The 22,589-nt window shown below is 37.6% G+C and overlaps 1 protein-coding gene across 1 annotated transcript in view; it reads right to left on the reverse strand.

Moving 5' to 3' along the window:
• CFTR (CF transmembrane conductance regulator) overlaps positions 1–22,589 on the reverse strand; it is a gene marked incomplete at its 5' end in the record, with an annotated part of 192,659 nt that overhangs the window by 90,387 nt on the left and 79,683 nt on the right. The window lies entirely within an intron of this gene.

The raw sequence follows: 22,589 nt of genomic DNA on the forward strand, positions 1-22,589 counted from the left end.
AATGAGAAGCCCGTGCACCACAACGAAGAGTAGCCTCCGGTCACGGCAACTGGAGAAAGCCCACATGCAGCAACGACGATCCAACACAGCCAAAAATAAATAAATAAATAAATTTTAAATAAATAAAATAATGCTTACTTTGGATTGTTTGTTTCAAAAAAGGTACGAAGCTCTTTAATGAAGTTTTCTCCTACTATTCTTACTTTGAAGTTTTATTAGAAATAACTGCTGAATTTATGTAAGACCCGGGGCACGAACATCTACTGACCCTATTAGCATCTACTGACCCTATTTTATGGTTTTAGCATCTACTGACCCTATTTTATGGTTTTCTTCCTTCAATGTAACAAATCATATTGTATTTATAGATTGTTTATACTGAAGCACCCTTGTATTCCTATTCATGAATCTTGCCTGATATTTTATTTTTTATACCATACTGAATTCTATTTAGTAGTATTTTATTTGATACCATTTTATTTAAATATCTATATTCATAAGTATGATTTATTAGTTTTCTTTTTTATATAATTTTTCATATTTTGATACAAATACTATTCTGGCTTTAGAAAATGAAGTTTTTCATTTTTTTCTATGATTTGGTATGGTTTAAATAATATTGGAAGTTATGTTATTAAAGGTAAAATAGAACCCAGCTATGAAATTATCTAGTGATAGTGCCTTTTAATTTTTATTAATCCACATTGAACCAACTTTACAATGGTAAGCTGTCTATTCAAGTTTTTTTATGCTTCTTTCTTCAATTTTGATCATTTGTATTTTGCTAGTAAATGATCCAGTTCCTCTAGGTTTTTAACTTTTCAACAGATTTGCACTAATTTTTAATAATAGTTTTAATCTTGTCCATATTTTTGCTTAAGCTTCTTCATCATTCCTAATATTTTAAGTCTTCCTTACTAAAGACAAGGATAGATTTAACTATTTTACTGGTCTTTTCAAAGAATTGGCTTTGAGGAATTATTATATCTTTCATTTATCTGTTTATTTCCTACTTCATTAAATTTTTATCCTTACTTGCTCCCTCTTTTAACTTATTATTTGGTTGCTTTTTTAAAATTCTCAAGAAAAATACGAATTTTGTGTATTTTTAGGCTTGCTTCTTAACAATAAAGGCATTTAAAGCTATAAATTTCCCTCTGAGTACAGCCATGTTCTATAGATTTTTATATGAAGTGTTCACTCTTTCAGTGTATTCTAGATTTTAAACAATTTATACTCAGTCAGGAGATTTTACCTCTCAAAGTATGTGTTTTTCAACTTAACTAGATTAATCATAGCTAAACAAATTTTATCTTTTACCAAGCATAGGTAACATGTTTAGTCAGACATTCTCATTAGAAACTCCTAACTATGACTTAAGAAGAAGCTAAGAAACTATTTTTTAAAAAAGAAAAGAAAAGAAAGAAAAGGAAAAAGTTTGAGTGGAAGAAGAGTGCTATTAAAAGGGCTTACATCTATTTCCTAAAATTTTAATCGATTTTTACAGACATTCATTAGCCAAACTTAAAAAATTGGGGTTTGGGCTAAATTTAGCTTAAGAGAAGAGATCTACAAAATTACTTGAAAAAGATCTAAACTGGTATGAAATTTGAGGGTTTTGTTCATTTGTTTCTTTTTTAGGGAACTGAAGATGTTTTAAGTGTTAGATAAGATTTTATCCGCTAGCAGAGGAGTTTCAAGATGGCGGAGGAGTAAGACATGGAGATCACCTTCCTCCCCACAAATACATCAGAAATACATCCACATGTGGCACAACTCCTACAGAATACCTACTGAACGCTGGCAGAAGACCTCAGACCTCCCAAAACGCAAGAAACTCCCCACATGCCTGTGTAGGGCAAAAGAAAAAACAGAGACAAAAGAATGGGGACGGGACCTGCACCAGTGGGAGGGAGCTGTGAAGGAGGAAAGGTTCCCACACACTAGGAAGCCCCTTCGCGGGTGGAGACTGCAGGTGGCGGAGTGGGGGAAGCTTTGGAGCCACGGAGGAGAGCGCAGCAACAGGGGTGCGGAGGGCAAAGCGGAGAGATTCACGCACAGAGGATCAGGACGACCAGCACTCACCAGCCTGAGAGGCTCGTCTGCTCACCCGCCGGGGCGGGCGGGGTCTGGGAACTGAGGCTCTGGCTTCGGAGGTCGAATCCCAGGGAGAGGACTGGGGTTGGCTGCGTGAACACAGCCTGAAGGGAGCTAGTGCGCCACGGCTAGCCGGGAGGGAGTCCGGGAAAAGTCTGGAGCTGCCGAAGAGACAAGAGACTTTTTCTTGCCTCTCTGTTTCCTGGTGCATGAGGAGAGGGGATTAAGAGCGCCGCTTAAAGGAGCTCCAGAGACAGGCGCGAGCTGCCGCTATCAGCGCAGACCCCAGAAGCAGGCATGAGATGCTAAGGCTGCTGCCACCAAGAGACTGTGTGCAAGCAAAGGTCACTGTCCACACCTCCCCTCCCGGGAGCGTGTGCAGCTCGCCACTGCCACGGTCCCGTGATCCAGGGACAGCTTCCCCGGGAGAACACACGGCGCGCCTCAGGCTGGTGCAACGTCATGCTGGCCTCTGCTGCCGCAGGCTCGCTCCGCACTCCATGTCCCTCCCTCATCCCGGCCTGAGTGCGCCAGAGCCCCCGAATCAGCGGCTCCTTTAACCCCGTTCTGTCTGAGCGAAGAACAGACGCCCTCAGGCGACCTACACGCAGAGGCGGGGCCAAATCCAAAGCTGAACTCCGGGAGTTGTGCGAACAAAGAAGACAAAGGGGAATCAATCCTGGGGGCCTCAGGAGCAGCGGATTAAACTCCACAATCAACTTGATGTACTCTGCATCTGTGGAATGCCTGAATAGACAACGAATCATCCCAAATTGAGGAGGCGGACTTTGGGAGCAACTATATACATACATATATATATATATATTTCCCCCTTTTCTCTTTTTGTAAGTGTGTATGTTTGTGTGTGTGATTTTGTCCGTATAGCTATGCTTTTACCATTTGCCCTAGAGTTCTGCCTGTCCATTTCTTTATTTTTTTTTTAGTATAGTTTTCAGCACTTGTTATCACTGGTGGATGTGTCTTTTGGTTTCATTGTTCTTTCTTTCTTTCTTTTAAATTACTTAAAAAAATTTTAATAACTATTTTTTGTTTTTTATTTTAATAACTTTTTAATTTTAATTTATTTTATCTTTATCTTTCTTTCTTTTATTCTCCCTTTCATTCTGAGCCATGTGGATGACAGGCTCTTGGTTCTCCAGCCAGGTGTCAGGGCTGTGCATCTGATGCGAGAGAGCCAACTTCAAGACACTGGTCCACAAGAGACCTCACAACTCCATGTAATATCAAACGGGGAAAATCTCCCACAGATCTCCATCTCAACACCAAGACCCAGCTCCACTCAACGACCAGCAAGCTACAGTGCTGGACACCCTATGCCAAACAACTAGCAAGACAGGAACACAACCCCACCCATTAGCAGAGAGGCTACCTAAAATCATAATAAGGTCACAGACACACCAAAACACACCACCGGACATGGTCCTGCCCACCACAAAGACAAGATCCAGCTTCATCCACCAGAACACAGGCACTAGTCCCCTCCACCAGGAAGGCTACACAACCCACTGAACCAACCTTAGTCACTGGGGGCACACATCAAAAACAACGGGAACTACGAACCTACAGCCTGCATAAAGGAGACCCCATATACAGTAAGTTAAGCAAAATGAGAAGACAGAAACACAGCAGTTGAAGGAGCAAGGTAAAAACCCACCAGACCTACCAAATGAAGAGAATGGTGAAAATACAAGAAACGTTTAACAAGGACCTAGAAGAACTAAAAAGCAAACAAACAATCATGAACAACACAATAAATGAAATTAAAAATTCTCTAGAAGGGATCAATAGCAGAATAACTGAGGCAGAAAAATGGATAAGTGACCTGGAAGATAAAATAGTGGAAATAGCTACTGCAGAGCAAATAAAGAAGAAAAAAAAAAAAAAGAAAAGAATTGAGGACAGTCTCAGAGACCTCTGGGACTATTAAAATATTAAACACACCAACATTCGAAATATAGGGGTCCCCGAAGAAGAAGAGAAAAAAACGGACTGAGAAAATATTTGAAGAGATTATAGTTGAATATTTCCCTAATATGGGAAAGGAAATAGTTAATCAAGTCCAGGAAGCACAGAGAGTCCCATACAGATAAATCCAAGGAGAAACATGCCAAGACACATATTAACCAAACTATCAAAAATTAAATACACAGAAAAAATATTAAAAGCAGCAAGGGAAAAACAACAAATAAAATACGAGGACATCCCCATAAGGCTAACAGCAGATCTTTCAGCAGAAACTCTGCAAGCCAGAAGGGAGTGGCAGGACATATTTAAAGTGATGAAAGGGAAAAACCTACAACCAAGACTACTCTACCCAGCAAGAATCTCATTCAGATTTGACGGAGAAATTAAAACCTTTACAGACAAGCAAAAGTTAAGAGAATTCAGCACCACCAAACGAGCTTTACAACAAATGCTAAAGGAACTTCTCTAGGCAGAAAACACAAGAGAAGGAAAAGACCTACAATAACAAACCCAAAACAATTAAGAAAATGGTAATAGGAATAGCCATTTCAATAATTACCTTAAATGTAAGTGGATTAAATGCTCCACCTAAAACAGACTGACTGAATGGATACAAAAACAAGACCCATAAATATGCTGTCTACAAGAGACCCATTTCAGACCTAGGGACACATACAGACTGAAAGTGAGGGGATGGAAAAAGATATTCCATGCAAATGGAAATCAAAAGAAAGCTGGAGTAGCAATGCTCATATCAGACAAAATAGACTTTAAAACAAAGACTATTACAAGAGACAAAGAAGGACACTACATAATGATCAAGGGATCAATCCAAGAAGAAGATATAACAATTTTAAATATTTATGCACTCAACATAGGAGCACCTCAATACATAAGGAAAATACTAACAGCCATAAAAGGGGAAATCGATAGTAACACAATCTTAGTAGGGGGCTTAAACACCCCACTTTCACCATTGGACAGATCATCCAAAATGAAAATAAATAAGGAAACACAAGCTTTAAAAGATACATTAAACAAGATGGACTTAATTGATAATTATAGGACCATCCATCCAAAAACAGCAGAATACACTTTCTTCTCAAGTGCTCATGGAACATTCTCCAGGATAGATCGTATCTTGGGTCACAAATCAAGCCTTGGTAAATTTAACAAAATTGAAATCGTATCAAGTATCTTTTCCGACCACAACGCTATTAGACTACATATCAATTACAGGAAAAAGTCTGTAAAAAATACAAACACATGAGGCTAAACAATACACTAGTTAATAACCAAGAGATCACTGAAGAAATCAAAGAGGAAATCAAAAAATACCTAGAAAAAAATGACAATGAAAACATGACGACCCAAAACCTATGGGATGCAGCAAAAGCAGTTCTAAGAGGGAAGTTTAGAGCAATACAATCCTACCTTAAGAAACAAGAAACATCTCAAATAAACAACCTAACCTTATATCAAAAGCAATTAGAGAAAGAAGAACAAAAAAACCCCAAAGTTAGCAGAAGGAAAGCAATCATAAAGATCAGATCAGAAATAAATGAAAAAAAAATGAAGAAAACAGTAGCAAAGATCAATAGAACTAAAAGCTGCTTCTTTGAGAAGATAAACAAAACTGATAAACCATTAGCCTGGCTCATCAAAAAAAAGGGAGAAGACTCAAATCAATAGAATTAGAAATGAAAAAGCAGCAGTAACAACTGACACTGCAGAAATCCAAAGGATCATGAGAGATTACTACAAGCAATTATATGCCAAAAAAATGGACAACCTGGAAGAAATGGACAAATTCTTAGAAGAGCACAACCTTCTGAGACTAAACCAGGAAGAAATAGAAAGTATGAACAGACCAATCACAAGCACTGAAATTGAAACTGTGATTAAAAATCTTCCGGCAAACAAAAGCCCAGGACCAGATGGCTTCACAGGCGAATTCTATCAAACATTTAGAGAAGAGCTAACCCCTATCCTTCTCAAATTCTTCCAAAATACAGCAGAGGGACGAACACTCCCAAACTCATTCTATGAGGACACCATCACCCTGATACAAAAACCAGACAAACATGTCACAAAAAGAGAAAACTACAGACCAATATCACTGATGAACATAGATGCAAAAATCCTCAACAAAATACTAGCAAAGAGAATCCAACAGCACATTAAAAGGATCATACACCATGATCAAGTGGGGTTTATCGCAGGAATGCGAGGATTCTTAAATATACGCAAATCAATCAATGTGATACACCATATTAACAAATTGAAGGAGAAAAACCATATGATCATCTCAATAGATGCAGAGAAAGCTTTCGACAAAATTCAACACTCATTTATGATAAAAACCCTCCAGAAAGTAGGCATAGAGGGAACTTACCTCAACATAATAAAGGCCATATATTACAAACCCACAGCGAACATCATCCTCGATGGTGAAAAACTGAAACCATTTCCACTAAGATCAGGAACAAGACAAGGTTGCCCACTCTCACCACTCTTATTCAACATAGTTTTGGAAGTTTTAGCCACAGCAATCAGAGAAGAAAAAGAAATAAAAGTAATCCAAATTGGAAAAGAAGTAAAGCTGTCACTGTTTGCAGATGACATGATACTATACATAGAGAATCCCAAAGATGCTACCAGAAAACTACTAGAGCTAATCAATGAATTTGGTAAAGTAGCAGGATACAAAATTAACGCACAGAAATCTCTTGCATTCCTCTACACTAATGATGAAAAATCTGAAAGAGAAATTAAGGAGACACTCCCATTTACCACTGCAACAAAAAGAATAAAATACCTAGGAATAAACCTACCTAAGGAGAAAAAAGACCTGTATGCAGAAAATTATAAGACACTGATGAAAGAAATTAAAGATGATACAAACAGATGGAGAGATATACCATGTTCTTGGATTGGAAGAATCAACATTGTGAAAATGACTCTACTACCCAAAGCAATCTACAGATTCAATGCAATCCCTATCAAACTACCAAAGGCATTTTTCACAGAACTAGAACAAAAAATTTCACAATTTGTATGGAAACATAAAAGACCTCGAATAGCAAAAGCAATCTTGAGAAAGAAAAATGGAGCTGGAGGAATCAGGCTCCCTGACTTCAGACTATACTACAAAGCTACAGGAATCAAGACAGTATGGTACTGGCACAAAAACAGAAATATAGATCAATGGAATAGGATAGAAAGCCCAGAGATAAACCCACACACATATGGTCTCCTTATCTTTCATAAAGGAGGCAAGAATACACAATGGAGAAGAGACAGCCTCTTCAATAAGTGGTGCTGGGAAAACTGGACAGCTACATCTAAAAGAATGAAATTGGAACACTCCCTAACACCATACACAAAAGTAAACTCAAAATGGATTAAAGACCTTAATGTAAGGCCAAATACTATCAAACTCTTAGAGGAAAACATAGGCAGAACACTCTATGACATAAATCACAGCAAGATCCTTTTGGACCCACCTCCTAGAGAAATGGAAATAAAAACAAAAATAAACAAATGGGACCTAATGAAACTTAAAAGCTTTTGCACAGCAAAAGAAACCACAAACAAGACGAAAAGACAACCCTCAGAATGGGAGAAAATATTTGCAAAGGAAGCAACTGACAAAGGATTAATCTCCAAAATTTACAAGTAGCTCATGCAGCTCAAAATCAAAAAAACAACCCAATCCAAAAATGGGCAGAAGACCTAAATCAACATTCTCCCAAGAAGATATACCAATTGCCAACAAACACATGAAGGAATGCTCAACATCATTAATCATTAGAGAAATGCAAATCAAAACTACAATGAGGTATCACCTCACACCAGTCAGAATGGCCATCATCAAAAAATCTACCAACAATAAATTCTGGAGAGGGTGTGGAGAAAAGGGAGCCCTCTTGCACTGTTGGTGGGAATGTAAATTGATACAGCCACTATGGAGAACAGTATGGAGGTTCCTTAAAAAACTACAAATAGAACTACCATATGACCCAGCAATCCCACTACTGGGCATAGACCCTGAGAAAACCATAATTCAAAAAGTGTCATATACCACAATGTTCATTGCAGCTCTATTTACAATAGCCAGGACATGGAAGCAACCTAAGTGTCCATCAACAGATGAATGGATAAAGAAGTTGTGGCGCATATATACAATGGAATATTACTCAGCCATAAGAAGAAATGAAATTGAGTTATTTGTAGTGAGGTGGATGGACCTAGAGTCTGTCATACGGAGTGAAGTAAGTCAGAAAGAGAAAAACAAATACTGTATGCTAACACAAATATATGGAATCTAAAAAAGAAAAAAAAAAAAGGTCATGAAGAACCTAGGGGCAAGAAGGGAATAAAGACTCAGACTTACTAGAGAATGGACTTGAGGACCCGGGGAGGGGGACGTGTGAGCTGGGACAAAGTGAGAGAGTGGTAGTGTATGTACAGACATATATACACTACCAAATGTAAAATAGATAGCTAGTGGGAAGAAGTCACATAGCACAGGAGATCAGCTCGGTGCTTCGTGACCAACTGTAAGGGTGGGATAGGGAGTGTGGGAGGGAGGGAGACACAAGAGGGAGGAGATATGGGGATATATGTATATGTATAACTGATTTACTTTGTTATAAAGGAGAAACTAACACACTATTGTAAAGCAATTATACTCCAATAAAAATGTTTTTAAAAATTAAATAAATAATAAAAATTTTAAAAAGACTTTATCCGCTAGCTGTACTTTCCTCAATAATATTTTAATGGTGTATAAAATATTTTCTTTGGTAACTATAGTATATCTAACCAGAGGTTATCACAACTGCTATCCAAAATACTCATTATAGTGACTGGGGTATAGACACACATACATTTGAATATACATATATATACACATACAGATTGCATTTTTATACATCTTTATATATGTACATAGATATGTGTATATATATATATATATTACTTACACGTATATGTATGGTATACATACATATATGCATGTGTTTATTCAGCTTGATCTCTATCATCCACTATTATGGTGCTAAGCAAGTGAATTCTGCATAAGTAAAAGGGGATGTTTATTGATACTTTTCTTATGAACTAGGTTACTAGTTCTCTTATCAAAAAAATAATAAAACATATGTGGAAGATATGGAGTTCTTAAGTATCAAGTTGTCTCACTTTCCAAAGGTTTATCCTCTTCAATCCTGTTAACATAACATAATGAGAGCTGATTCATGGAGAATGCTCATCATATCCCATGACCCTAAAATATAGGAGAAGTCATTTTTTCTCAGCTGGTAGCGGATAGCTTGGCCAAAGAACGTATGATCCACATTACTTTGAACAATTCAAATTCATTCAGTCGAACTGATCATGTCACATCCCTGCTTAAAACAAAACATCATAAAACAAACAACCAAAAATATATTGGATCCTTGTGAACTCCAGAATAAAATCCAAACTTTAAAAGATGGCACACAGGCACTTCCCTGGTGGCGCAGTGGTTAAGAATCCACCTGCCAGTGCACGGGACACACGTTTGAGCCCTGGTCCAGGAAGATCCTACATGCCACGGAGCAACTAAGCCCCTACGCCACAACTGCTGAGCCTGCGCTCTGGAGCCCATGAGCCACAACTGCTGAGGACCGCACGCCTAGAGCCCATACTCTGCAGCAGGAGAAGCCACCACAATAAGAAGACCACGCACCACGACGAGGAGCAGGCCCTGCTCGCCACAACTAGAGGGAAAGCCCGTGCGCAGCAATGAAGACCCCATGCAGCCAAAAAATAAATAAATTAAAAAAATAAAAATAGAAAGATGGCATACAAAACTTTTCCCAGCTCATTTCTTCAGACTCACCTCCCAGCACTCTTCCAAATACGTCTTGACCCTTAGCCACACGGAAGTTTTATTGTTCTCCAAATTTACCATATCTTTTACTATTTGCACCTGCTGGTCCCTCTATCTAGAATGGCTTTCCTCTACTTCTTTATCTGGCAAATTCCTTTAAAATCAATAAAAATTTAATATCCTCCATAAAGTCTTCCATAAATATATATGGTGTAAATTCATTTAAATGGATTGAAAAGTACATATCACATTCGTAACAGTGATTGTCTGAAGCTTGGGGTTTATGGAAGAATGATGGTGAGAAGGATTTGGTGAAATGTTCTTTTTTGTTTGTTTTTAACATCTTTATTGGAATATAATTGCTTTACAATGGTGTGTTCATTTCTGCTTTATAACAAAGTGAATCAGCTATACATATACGTATCTCCCCATATCTCCTCCCTCTTGCGTCTCCCTCCCTCCCACCCTCCCTATCCCACCCTTCTAGGTGGTCACAAAGCACAGAGCTGATCTCCCTGTGCTACGCGGCCGCTTCCCATTAGCTATTAGTTTTACATTTGGTAGTGTATATATGTCCATGCCACTCTCTTACTTTGTCCCAGCTTACCCTTCCCCCTCCCCGGGCAGGATGGGAATAAAGACGCAGACCTACTAGAGAATGGACTTGAGGATTTGGTGAAATGTTCTTACAATTCATCTAGGGCTCTAACAATATAGTTAAGAAAACAGGGATGTTGTCATATAAATGTTTCCTATCTGGAGTAGATGCTAGTGATGCAGATTACCTTGAAAAAGCACGAAAATAAGAGATTCCTGCATCTGAAAAAGATTTGATGTTCTGAGCCAATGCACTTGGCCTCCTTTTCTGGACTGAAACCATTTATGAAGAGAAATGTGTCAATATGGATAATTTAACAAATATCTCAAAGATCATAATTACTAGAAAGCTGCTGAGATTGAAGTGAAACAAAATAGTAGGGGTAGACTGAAGAGAATTGTGAATAAGCCCATTATTTTAAGATCAAATGCATTAATAAAACCAATATCCTGCTGCTAATGTGAGTACTTGTTCTGATTACTTTATTGTTCATTTGGAGATTTCTTTATTAGTATTTAGCTTCTATTTAACATAAAACACTTTGTTTTGTATACTCTGTTAAACATTTATCTTTGCTGATGACTAAGGGCACTCCAATCTGGTGCTATATTTATCTTAAGGGTGTTGGTTTTCAGCCTTGGTGCTATCATGAGTTTAAAAAGCAGCATAAGAGCATGTACTGCCCAGGGAAACTTTGCAACCAGAGACAAATTTGATTTCTCTTTACTTGCGCTGCAACTTCTCTTGAGTTCTCTTGGAGTTACCCATAAAAATTATTGGAGGAGGGCTTCCCTGGTGGCACAGTGGTTGAGAGTCCGCCTGCCGATGCAGGGGACACGGGTTCGTGCCCCGGTCCGGGAAGATCCCACATGCTGCAGAGCGGCTGGGCCCGTGAGCCATGGCCGCTGAGCCTGCGCGTCCGGAGCCTGTGCTCCGCAACGGGAGAGGCCACAACAGTGAGAGGACCGCGTACCGCAAAAAAAAAAAAAAAAAAATTATTGGAGGAAATCATTTATTGGAATTAAGATACTGGGCATGATTTGATTTCTAATATAAAAATTAACTACTAAGATTTTTCTAAACCTAAATCTTAAAATAAATCAAATATAAACTTTTAAAAATTGTGATCAGTTAATTTTCCTATTGAAGGAGACCCTGAAAAATCTTTCTTTGCAACCACCCTACACTGTCATTTCAGTTTTTAATAATTTTCTCATCACAGTTTATTTACAGATAAAATCAAATATCTGGATCATTGGTTTTCAAAGTGTGATCCCTGGACCAATTATTTCAGAATCACCTGGGGAGCTTGCTTAAAAATGCTGCACCTATTCTTACTCAGAAGAATTAGGGCAGAGTACAGGAATCTGCATTTTAACCTGTGATTTTTATGCCTGTTTGAATAGGTACCTGTTCTTCTGGCTAACTTCCTTTACAACATGCTGGTCAGAAAGGCAAATGTCAACTTCAAAGGATTCTGTGCACAAAAAACATTAAGTCTGTTTGAGATTGTAAAGCACTTGAAAATACTTAGATAAAGAGTACCAGCGAGGGTAAAAGTAATATTATAATAAATGTGCAATAAAGATTAACTTATTTTATTATTAAAAAAGTATATAATATATCCAATGTTATGAACACACTTTTCACACAAACGTGTACCACTTTACTTTTTTAAAATGCACCTAAATTTCATCACCCTGATATTATTCAACTGAGCCAGACAAACCAGAAGCTGTTAAGGAGGAACTGCTAATACAAAGCTCATCAACTCTGACGTGAACATAGAGGAATGGTATAGGGTATTAGTATATTGAGAGAGAGAGAACTTTAAAGAAAGGGTGAAGTGTTACATTTAATGGTCCTATGTAATTTTGCAATATTTGCTGAGTACATTTGAGCTTGCTGTGGCTCTGTAGATAGGGAAATACCATAAACCTTGTTTTATGGCTGTCTTATCACTCTTCAGAACAACCTTGACAATACAGCTGCTTGTGGTAAGGGAGGATGGTGAGAAGCTTGGGTTGCGGGAACATGAACTTCAGAAGTAATGCCATTCAATAAACATGTCTTTAACAGTGAATCATTAGACAGTTAATGCCACTGTTATTAATGTTTAATAATTACTAAGCACTTGTATTATGCTTTATGCACAAGGAAACTAGGCAAGAAGGAGGAAGGAGAAAAGAAGTGTTGGGGGAACAGAGGGAAGGGGAAGGGAGAAGAGAGGAAGAGGAGAATGTGAGAAAGCCAAAAGAGTACTGTATAGAGAGAAAAAATGAATTAACCATTTTTGCACACAGCTGTTGTAACTGTGGATGTAGCACTGTATGATACGTATCCAAAGAGGGAGGTTAACTTCTAAAGCAGGGAATATACATGAATGAATTTTATAAATTAAAAATTGGAGTTCTGTTCATTAGGGAAGACAGTCTGTTGGCCTAAGTCAAACTTGATTACAAATAGCTGTACCTACAAATATTGGCTAAAGATTAATCCTTGCTAGAAAGCTTAAGAAGTGAGAACATTCTATCAACTTGAAAAATAAAAACTCTTCTTTCACTGGGCTTTGGTACTGACCAATTCATAGCAGAAAACTCGAATTCCAATATATTCGTTATTGGACCCAACAAAAGTACAAAAAGCACTATTATAATAGATATTACAGTCTTTTGTTGTCGATATTAAACTATTGTTTAATATTCATATATATATACATACATGGTTTTTATGTATGAACTTGTGAGTATATATGTAATTCTATTCATAGCTTGAAGAGCTGTAAAATGCAGTGCTTTAACGTATCTTGAGATAAGTGTCCCCAAGGAAGCTAAAAAAGATACTTGAGACAAAGAATCTTATTTATTGTGTTCTAGCTCTACATTAGACTCATTTAATGACAGATTTCTGGACTCCAGACTTCAGATTCTCTGAAATGATTCTTGACAATCTATTTTCTAAAAGCTCTCTCTAGATAATTTTAATTCAGTTGGTCTAAGAATTGGCAGTTAAGAACCTACTCATTCCTTAACTATCTTTTCTAGGTCTACCCGCCCAAGATACTGGGACAAATCCAGCATCTAGAAAGTACTCCTTTCTCAAGAGCTTCATTGGCACATTACTGTGTTATCTCGCACTTGATCCTGCTCTGGAGTTCCTCGCAGGTCTCCCAGGTCCCTAGTAACCAGGGCTCCCCAGGAGATGGGCTTCAATATGTCCTTACCCATCACCTCTGAAGTAATCCTACCAAGATCCTTATTCTCTCAAGAGCTCATTTTAGAAAACCAGCTGCTCAACTTTCCCTGAGAAGGCTTTCTTCCCTGAGCTGACTGCCCACCTACTTAGACCTCCATATTTTAAATTTGAGGTCATGAGGCGTGAAGAGGAGATTCTGCCCCAAGGTGAGAAGAAAAGAAGATAATTTGGGAGAAGATATGGGTAGAAATGTCTTGACATTTAAATTTCAAGTGTGTTAGTATAGGTGGTCTTCCCAAGATCAAGGAGTACGGAATTTAGGAGTATGGTAGCCTGATATGTCAATTATATGAAAATAAATATCCTGCAAAGACTTTTCAAAACTATGTCACGAAATTTTCAGTGCCGTTAGTTCACAAGTCTTTGTCATCGTAACCTTCTCTTTCACAAATGGCAGACTTATAATCCCAATGGTTTAATAATACTGTTACAATCATAGTGACATTAACCAGCCTGAAGTCCTAACTCAAAGTCTGCAATGTTCAATGCATAAGTCGTAGGAGTTTCTAATAGGCAACAACCCTAATCGAGTATAGCAAAAAAGAGAAGAAGTCAGAAGATTTGGATTCTCTTGCTGGTCCCATCAGTTATGAGACGTGATCTTCAACAAGTCTCTCAAACTTTCATTTCTTACACTTTAAAATGTGCATAACAATATTTCATAAATGTCTATCCACATCTCCATTACCCCCTCCAGTTTTCATGTTACACTGGATAAATCTCCCTAAAATATTGTTTTTATTATGGTACTCCCTCCAGTGAAGAAAAGCAACCATGGAGGACCCACCTGCTCCCCTCCCAAGGGGCCTGTGCTCCCACTAAGCACCACGTTTCACCAACTCCTCTTGCAGCTAAACCGCTGCATGAGAACTGCATTTCCCCAGGTATATGAAACATGAAAGTGAAGTGTGGATGACTCTCTCTTTCTGCCTCTTTTGGCTATTTGGTTTAATTGCTGGCAAGTGGGGAGACAGAAACCACGATCTGATTGTTCTCTCCCAGTTCGGCTCTCATCATATACGCCTTCCTTTCCAGGTCCCAGCTTCGCTGCACCACCTAGAGTTCCCCTGAAAGTGCAGTGCTCTCACTTGACTCCAGCCCATTTCATCCTACACCCCAGCCACACACAACTGATCATAGCTCCTCGAAAGTACAATGTTCTCTGTTGGCTCCCAGCTTTGTACATTGTGTTCTCTTTCTGGAATATTCTCCCTGTTCTTCATTCAAATGGTTCCTACTCATCCATCATCTCTCACCTTAGATGTCACTTCCTCCAGGGAAACCTCACCTGACCTTCTAAGACCAGATTAAGTGCTGCTTCTCTATACCATATAAGTACCCGGTATTAACCAATATCGTAGAACTTAACAAACTGCACTGGTTTTACTTGTTCATCTCCACCAGAGTGGAAGACCTTTGAGGACAGGGATTGTGCCTTTTTTACCAGTAATTCCGAGAGTTTGATGCAGTCCCTAGTTTAATGTTTGCACTCACAAATATTTACTACATGAGTGAATATATATATTCATATATATGTGTGTGTATATAGATATATTTTTCCCCCCCAAAAAAATCTGTAAGTCAAAAACTCATTACAGACAGGACCCTTGTTATACTTGCAGGCAGCATTCAGAGTACCTAACATATACTGTGTCCACAGCAGAAACTCAACAAATGCTTATTGAAATCAATTTTTTAATTTATGAAATTTGAATCAAGGGTAATTAAACCTTCTAAATAAAAATTAGGTATTACAGACTTGGTTCTGAAACATATTCATGGTAATATAATTGCCATTTCAAGGGCAATTTTTGTCTACAGAATACTTATACTAAATTTTTAGAAAACCCAAGTGTCCCTTCCTGGAAAGGAATTTATGAACATTACCAAGTTCTAAGGTTCTATTAAAGTCTAAAGTTCTATTAAAATATAAGTGTAAAATCTTCTCTTGACCTTGTTGAATTAGCCATCACTACAAAATGGAAAATTCCAGGAGTGTGGGGTCCAGTATCCCAGTTCTTCAAAAGGGATGAAACATCAGGCCTATATATAATGATACAGCATGGCTTTGACCTTTGGAAAACTTAATGATGTTTTGTTTTTTAACATGAGGGGCCTGGCTTAAATATCTTAATTTCATTATCTATTCATGAGATAGCTTGGTCCCAGACAGTTATAACTTGACTTTTTTTTTTTCTTGCAACTAAAGATTCTTTTATAATTCGACTTTTATACTACTGTTCTGTTGATCTGCCCACATCTTAGGAAGAGGGGCAGTCTTAGGGTTATTCAGGTTTTAGAGATGTAAGAACTCCCATTTGTTTAAGCTAATAATTAGTTCCAGAATTGTAATCTTAATTGCTAAACCCTAGTTCACACTTTTAGAATTCAGCACATTTTCATTTTGATTGCAAACTCTAGGGAAAGTGGTCACTAGATAACTAGAAAGTTAGAATTAATGGACCAATGCATGCAAAAATGCTTAGCAGAGCAATGTTGACTTGTGCCCTCCCAATGGATGTTAGCTAGTATTTATTTTTAAGTTCCAGGGTTCAAATGAAGTGAAATAATAGTCTAGTTCAGGAAATGCTATGGTGTTCCTGTTTGGTTCCACAGTTTTATTAAATAAATGTAGTTGCTTCATATTACAATAAATAAATGGGAGTGCTTTCAAACTTAATTACCTATCAGTAGAAAATGACAGGTGGTTCAAGGTACAGTCACTTAGTGTGGTTTATTCTGGTTTAGGGGACATAGTTCAGTGTGTTTCGAATATCTGTTTTGGATGTCTATTATATCTTGGCTACTATTGAATGCAAATGTTAATTTGTGTGGCCATTTTTTATTTACAGATCTCCCAACTGAACATTCCTGAATTCTCCTACAATGGTGGATTGACCACCCAAAGGTCAAGTCTGTTCAATGCAGGTGAGTTTTGGCCAGATTTGAAGATCCAGGGGTCAAATTCAAATTTAATTAGTCTTGTGGTATCTGCATGATGGAATTTATTTTCCAGAACAGCTGTTAACTCATTTCTTTGCTTACTTCCCTCCCAAGTTTTTCATATTTCTTGTCAGTTTCCCTCCCAAGATTTCTTTCTCTTAGTAATCTCTTGCCAAGTTCCCTCCCAATGTTTTTTTCTTCTAGTGACTAAATGTGAAAACTGTCTAGTGGAATAGAAAACACAAACAGATTTTACTTCTTCAACTTACACAGTAAATATTTTTATTACAATGTGTATGTAATGAATGGCCATGACAAATATTTACCTAATGACGACCATTTTGTGGTTACAGAAGGACTGCAACAGCTCTGTGGAAACCAGTAACATATCCTAAGCCTCGGACCTCTTCTCACATCCCCCACCCCACCTCCCACCATGCACTGTTACAAAAGCCAATTACGGCTCCAAACCAGGTCCTCTTACAAGAGAGTGAGTCACTGAAGAAAGACAGTCCAATTACTTGGTACCCAAACACTAGCCTGCCTGGGATCTGTTGCTGTCAGTTGTGAGACAGTGTCATAGGATAAGATATTGGAGAATGGCAAAGGAGCGGTATTCTGGAAAGTTTTAAAAGGCAAGAGGACAGTGAAACCTGTCACTCTTTCAATGACAAAATATGATTATAATCTCCTTACGGGATAAGTAAATTAACGGGGGCCCAATTATATTAATTCCTCTTTTTGAGCTAGTAAAATCTTCAGTGCTGGTTACAAAAGTCACAAATAGGAGGATTCTAAGGGTAGTTTGGGAACGTGGAAAGAAAAATTTGGAGGAGAAGTTAATGGGCACAAGGATACAAAATGGTATTTTTAAGAATTAACTATTAATTTGTCTAGAAATCCATTCTACTATAATCTAGATCCAAAGTAGGACATATAAGCAAGACATGGAGAAGTTCCTGAAAGAGGAGACCTAAAGGTGAAGAGTCAACAGGACTTGCTTACTCGTGTCTGCTTGTTACAATTTATTCTATCAGCATAGCACTGTCTCCATGCTCTTCCCTGTGATAGAGTCTTCACTAAATCCCACTGGCTGAATAGTTTTCAACCACAGACTGAAATCAGAAAACTATGTGAACTATGTTGTGCATGCTTTTTCCTATCGAAGCAAATTTGCACCTACCTGCCTACTCCTATGACACCAGGCATCATTACACACTCAAGTGCTTTGTAGATATCAAAGTTGAATAAAAACACAAAAATGAGGAAGAAAATATTCCGCCTCATCTACAGCCCCAAGTCTAGATGTAGTACATTAACAGATCAGCTTTGCCAGTCAAAATGAAAACCTACTGAATCATGAACGTTTGTATTTGGTGATAGGGGCCACAGAGAGAACACGCTGAGGGAGTGTTGGGCTGACACCAGCTGTTAACCCTCAAGGATTCTGTAGGTATTTTGTGTTCCTGTGCTCAAAACTCCTCCACCAAATGCTTAAAAAAATAAAACCTTCATTTTGGAAGGTCCTCACTGGCCTCTTTCAAAGGCGGGAACAGTTGTTTAACAACAACAAAAATCGGTAACTTTTAAAGTCATTTAAAATAGGGGAAACTTGATTTTGACTGTCAGGATAGTCTAGCATTTTTAATTATTTTTATTTGTCACTCCCAGCAAAAACTTGTTGTTGTATAATTGTCTCCTCAAACTCTGAGACTGTGAGGCTCAGAAAAGAACATTTTCTGAGCAAAATTCTTGCAACTGACATGCCTACTTCAAAATATTTCTGAAACAGTCATCCAACAAGAATTTATCCTTCTCCCTATCAATGTGCTTGGTGGAGTATCCCAAAATAAAATGTTTAGAATCACTATTCTCAAGGAATTTACCATGTAGTTGGATAGATAACAGCATACAGGAAACATTCAGTAAAGAGAAGAGAAAATCATATACTAATGTACTCATTGTACTTACTACACTTGCCAGTTTAAAGTACAGGAATTTAGGAGAGACTGGATGCTTTTGCCTATCATAAGATGACTAGGAAGACCTAAGTCAGTTGCAAACGTCAGCAGGACAGAAAGGAGCAGGGACTCAGGGACTATTAAAAATAAAAAACTAAGTGTTTTATTTGCTATTTTAAGGCAAAGAGAATGAAGAGTGAATTGTACAATAAAAAAACAAAGAACATCATCATTATTAAAACCCATCTAGTGGTGTCCTCCACTGGTACTTTGTTAGCAATACCTGTGATCCCTCTGCTTGATCAGACATCTTAGTCATCGTAAGATCAGACATCTTAACTGACCTCCACATCCTTCTTTTCTAAACCCATAGCCTCTCTACCTGTACCTCTTTCCAGTTCCTGTTATGTAAGGAATCCTTAATCCTAAACCAATTTCTCGAGGAAAAAAATATTCACTTTTTCCCAAAGGCTCATTTTTCCTGATGCCCTTTCCTAAGGATGCAAATATTGAATAGTACACAAATAAGGGATTCCTTATCTTCTCATAATTACTCTGATACTTTAGTCTCTTCTTGTCCATCATTGACATTATCTGGATTACTGAAATAGCTTCCTATTAGTCTTCCTCCTTCTAATCAGAATAGCAAATAGTACTACTACTACTACTAATAATAATCACTGTTTTATTTATTAAGTACTTTCTATGTGCCAGAAGAATCCACAAAACCCTATAAAATAGGTAATATTATCCTTATATTGCAGAGGATAAAACTCAGTATACAGCAAGGTTAAGTAACTTTCTTCAGTAGCCCAGCTCTATCAGGTTTCAAAATCTCTGTTCTTTCTGCTAGTCCACAAAGGTTCGAATCACATCCACCTTAATTCTGCTTCTCATATCACAGCCAAAGAGATATATCTAAATTGCAAAGCTGATTACACTTCCCTGATTAAAGCTCTCCAAGACCAAATTCCTGAGACTGGTTTTCAAGGCTCCCAAGACATGGCCCTCCAGCTTCATTCCTCCCCACTCACTGTCCCCCAATAATACTCTCGTTCTCTCAAGATGCTTGTGGTTCCCTGCGCAAACCAAGTGGTTTCATGTCTGGTTTTTCTGCTCATGCAGTTTCCTCTGTCCAGAATATATTTTCCATTTTTACTTATCCTTCAAGGTGTCTGTTTTTAGAGAAAGCCTCCCTGAGAAGCTCCCTCAACTGGACTTCTGTAGTGCCTGAGAGTACTTCTACCCCAACGCTTGCTATATTGTATTGAAATGGTCTCTTTGCATATGTTTTCTTTGAGTAAAGGGATAATAAAGTTTTCATTTCGTACCCACCTTGCCTCCACCACAGTGAACGGTGTCTGGTAATCACAGAAGTCATGTTGTGGGGTCTGAAAGGGAGAGAGAAACTAGAAGCACCTCCCAACCCTGTGGCCATTTCTGGAGCATGGAACCAATATGCCTACACGCCAGACCTTCAGGATCGTATGCCAACTGTTCTCTCCCACAGAACACTCCAACTTTTGTTGATTGGGTCATGTAGAGCAGCTATAGATGACCACTTTTATAATTTTCTCTTAAAACTGCTTTTGTCAGCATCAAAATTGATATTGATGATTTTTCACGGTTCTCTTCAATTACGCCAAACCCCACCTTGTTTCCCCAGTACTCACTAACAAGAACAGGCTCTCAGACACATTTATCTTACGTCATGCTCTCTAGCAGTATTCTCCACCTCCAAAGGAAATAGAAATGAGCTACTGTTTACTGAATGGCTAATTTGTACCAGATGTTGTGTTAGGCACCTTCTATTTATCTCATTTAATTTTCTCAACAATCCAGGGAACATCACTCATCAATCTTCACTTCTTCATATCAACCTAATCTTCTCTATTCCTATTGGCAGCTCTAATGTTCTTAATCAAAACAAATTCCTCCAACGCCATAAGTTTCACTCTTGTCACCATTAGAATTCCACAGGGAATCATTCCATCAGAGGACATCAGCCTTGTGCCTCCTCTGGAGATTATTCCTTACATTAGCAGTCTCAGCTTCATCCTTTTACTCCTATAGAAATGTCTCTTTTGTTCCTATTAGAGCAAGCATTACATTCTTTATTGATTTTTTTCCCTACTGGCCCATGAACTTCCGCAGTATATAGATCTTGCTCTATTCATATTTTCATAAAAGACAGCAAGTTTCAATAAATGTTTTCAAAATTAAGACTCCCTATTTTCTTATAGTTTAAAAGTTCATTTAGGCACAGAAAACGATATATTGTATGATTCTAATTATGTGAAATATCTAGAATAGGAATATTTTAAAGACAAAAGTTTGCTTAGGGCTGGGTGGACGAGTTAGGTATGACAGAATGTAAATTGATTGCTAACCGGAATTTCTTTTAGAGGAGTTCAAAATGTAGTGATGGTTGTACTACCTTGAGAATATACTAAAAAAAAAAAGAAAAAGTATTATACACTTTAAAAATAATTTTAAGGCTGGCCATGGAATCAGAAAAAAAAAGGAATATGTTTTTATTCTTATCCTCTTTCCTTCATTATTTTAACAGTTTTATCAAGATATAATTCACATACCATACAGCCATTCATTAAAATACAGGTCACTTTACTATGCACTCTTTAGAAAATAGACCACATCTTATTCAACTTGGCATTCTCAGGACCTAGCACACTATTCAGAAGATAGTAAATGCTCATTCTATGAATTAGGTACCTATACCTCTGAATTTACTACTACTGATATAGCTATGCCATATTTGGGTTAAATATACTTCCATAGGTTTACTTGGGGGAATCAAGACACTATTTATAAAACCATTTCTATGGGAAAAGATATATTCAAAGCAAAAAATAAAACCTACCAGAAACCTGCCAACACCTTGCCACTAATAAAGAAATAGAGCCCCTGATTTATCTTGCAGGGCACTCACTATCAGTCCTACATCCTAGCCCCCTCCTAGACAAATATCTGTATTCTCTAGAAACATGCAGATGCTTTATAACAAATGTAATGAGTGTTCCAACCTCTAGGTTGTAAACACTATCTCTGGAAGAAGAGCTTTTGAGGAATGAGGAATATTTTCTTCAAGGTAAATCCAGTATTTTTCAGGATAGTTTTCATTTTTATTATGCTTTCAGAGTGTATGAAAAATAAGAGAATGGAGCTTTTAAAAACTACTGTTGAATGAGTCAGTATATACATAAAAAGCCATTTGTTCAAGGATGTAGCCCTCTTTTGTAAGGACTGCAGTTTCTATCTAATCCACAATTAGCCTTTTTTCTATTTTTCTTGCGCTGCATTTTAAGCTTCATTTTATTCCACTGCAATTTTTTTCATAAAAGTTGATTTAAAGGAATCTACTAATGTCAAATGCCATTTACCAAGGATAGTGATTTTGAATCAAGATCACTATTCAGGCAATACTACTGATAAACCTCATAATGTGATATTTTCCCTGCTGATCAACCTCATAATGATATATTCCCTACCATTAACATCGATAATTATTGAACCCTTTATTATGCAATTTACGTATTGAATAGTACAAGATCCATGTACTGACTTCACTTGGAATGCTTTCTGTATTTCCAGATGATTAGCTCATTCCTCGATATTGTCACGAAGTGAGTCATCGTAATTTTGCCTCTGTTTCAGAGAATTAGTCACTAAAAGTTGTATGGTTACACGTTCAAGGCCAAAGGATGAGATATAATCACAATTTAACCGCTGATTCCCTACTGGTGGTCAATGTTTGTTTCATTAGGCTATGGTGTTATTAAAATAATTAAAATCCTCTTATGTAATTTTGAAGTACCTTTTAAAAAATATATGCTATATAAATGTCCATGGAGGA

Source organism: Grampus griseus, assembly GCF_964374135.1.
Source record: "Grampus griseus genome assembly, chromosome: 9".
Lineage (NCBI taxonomy): Eukaryota > Metazoa > Chordata > Mammalia > Artiodactyla > Delphinidae > Grampus > Grampus griseus.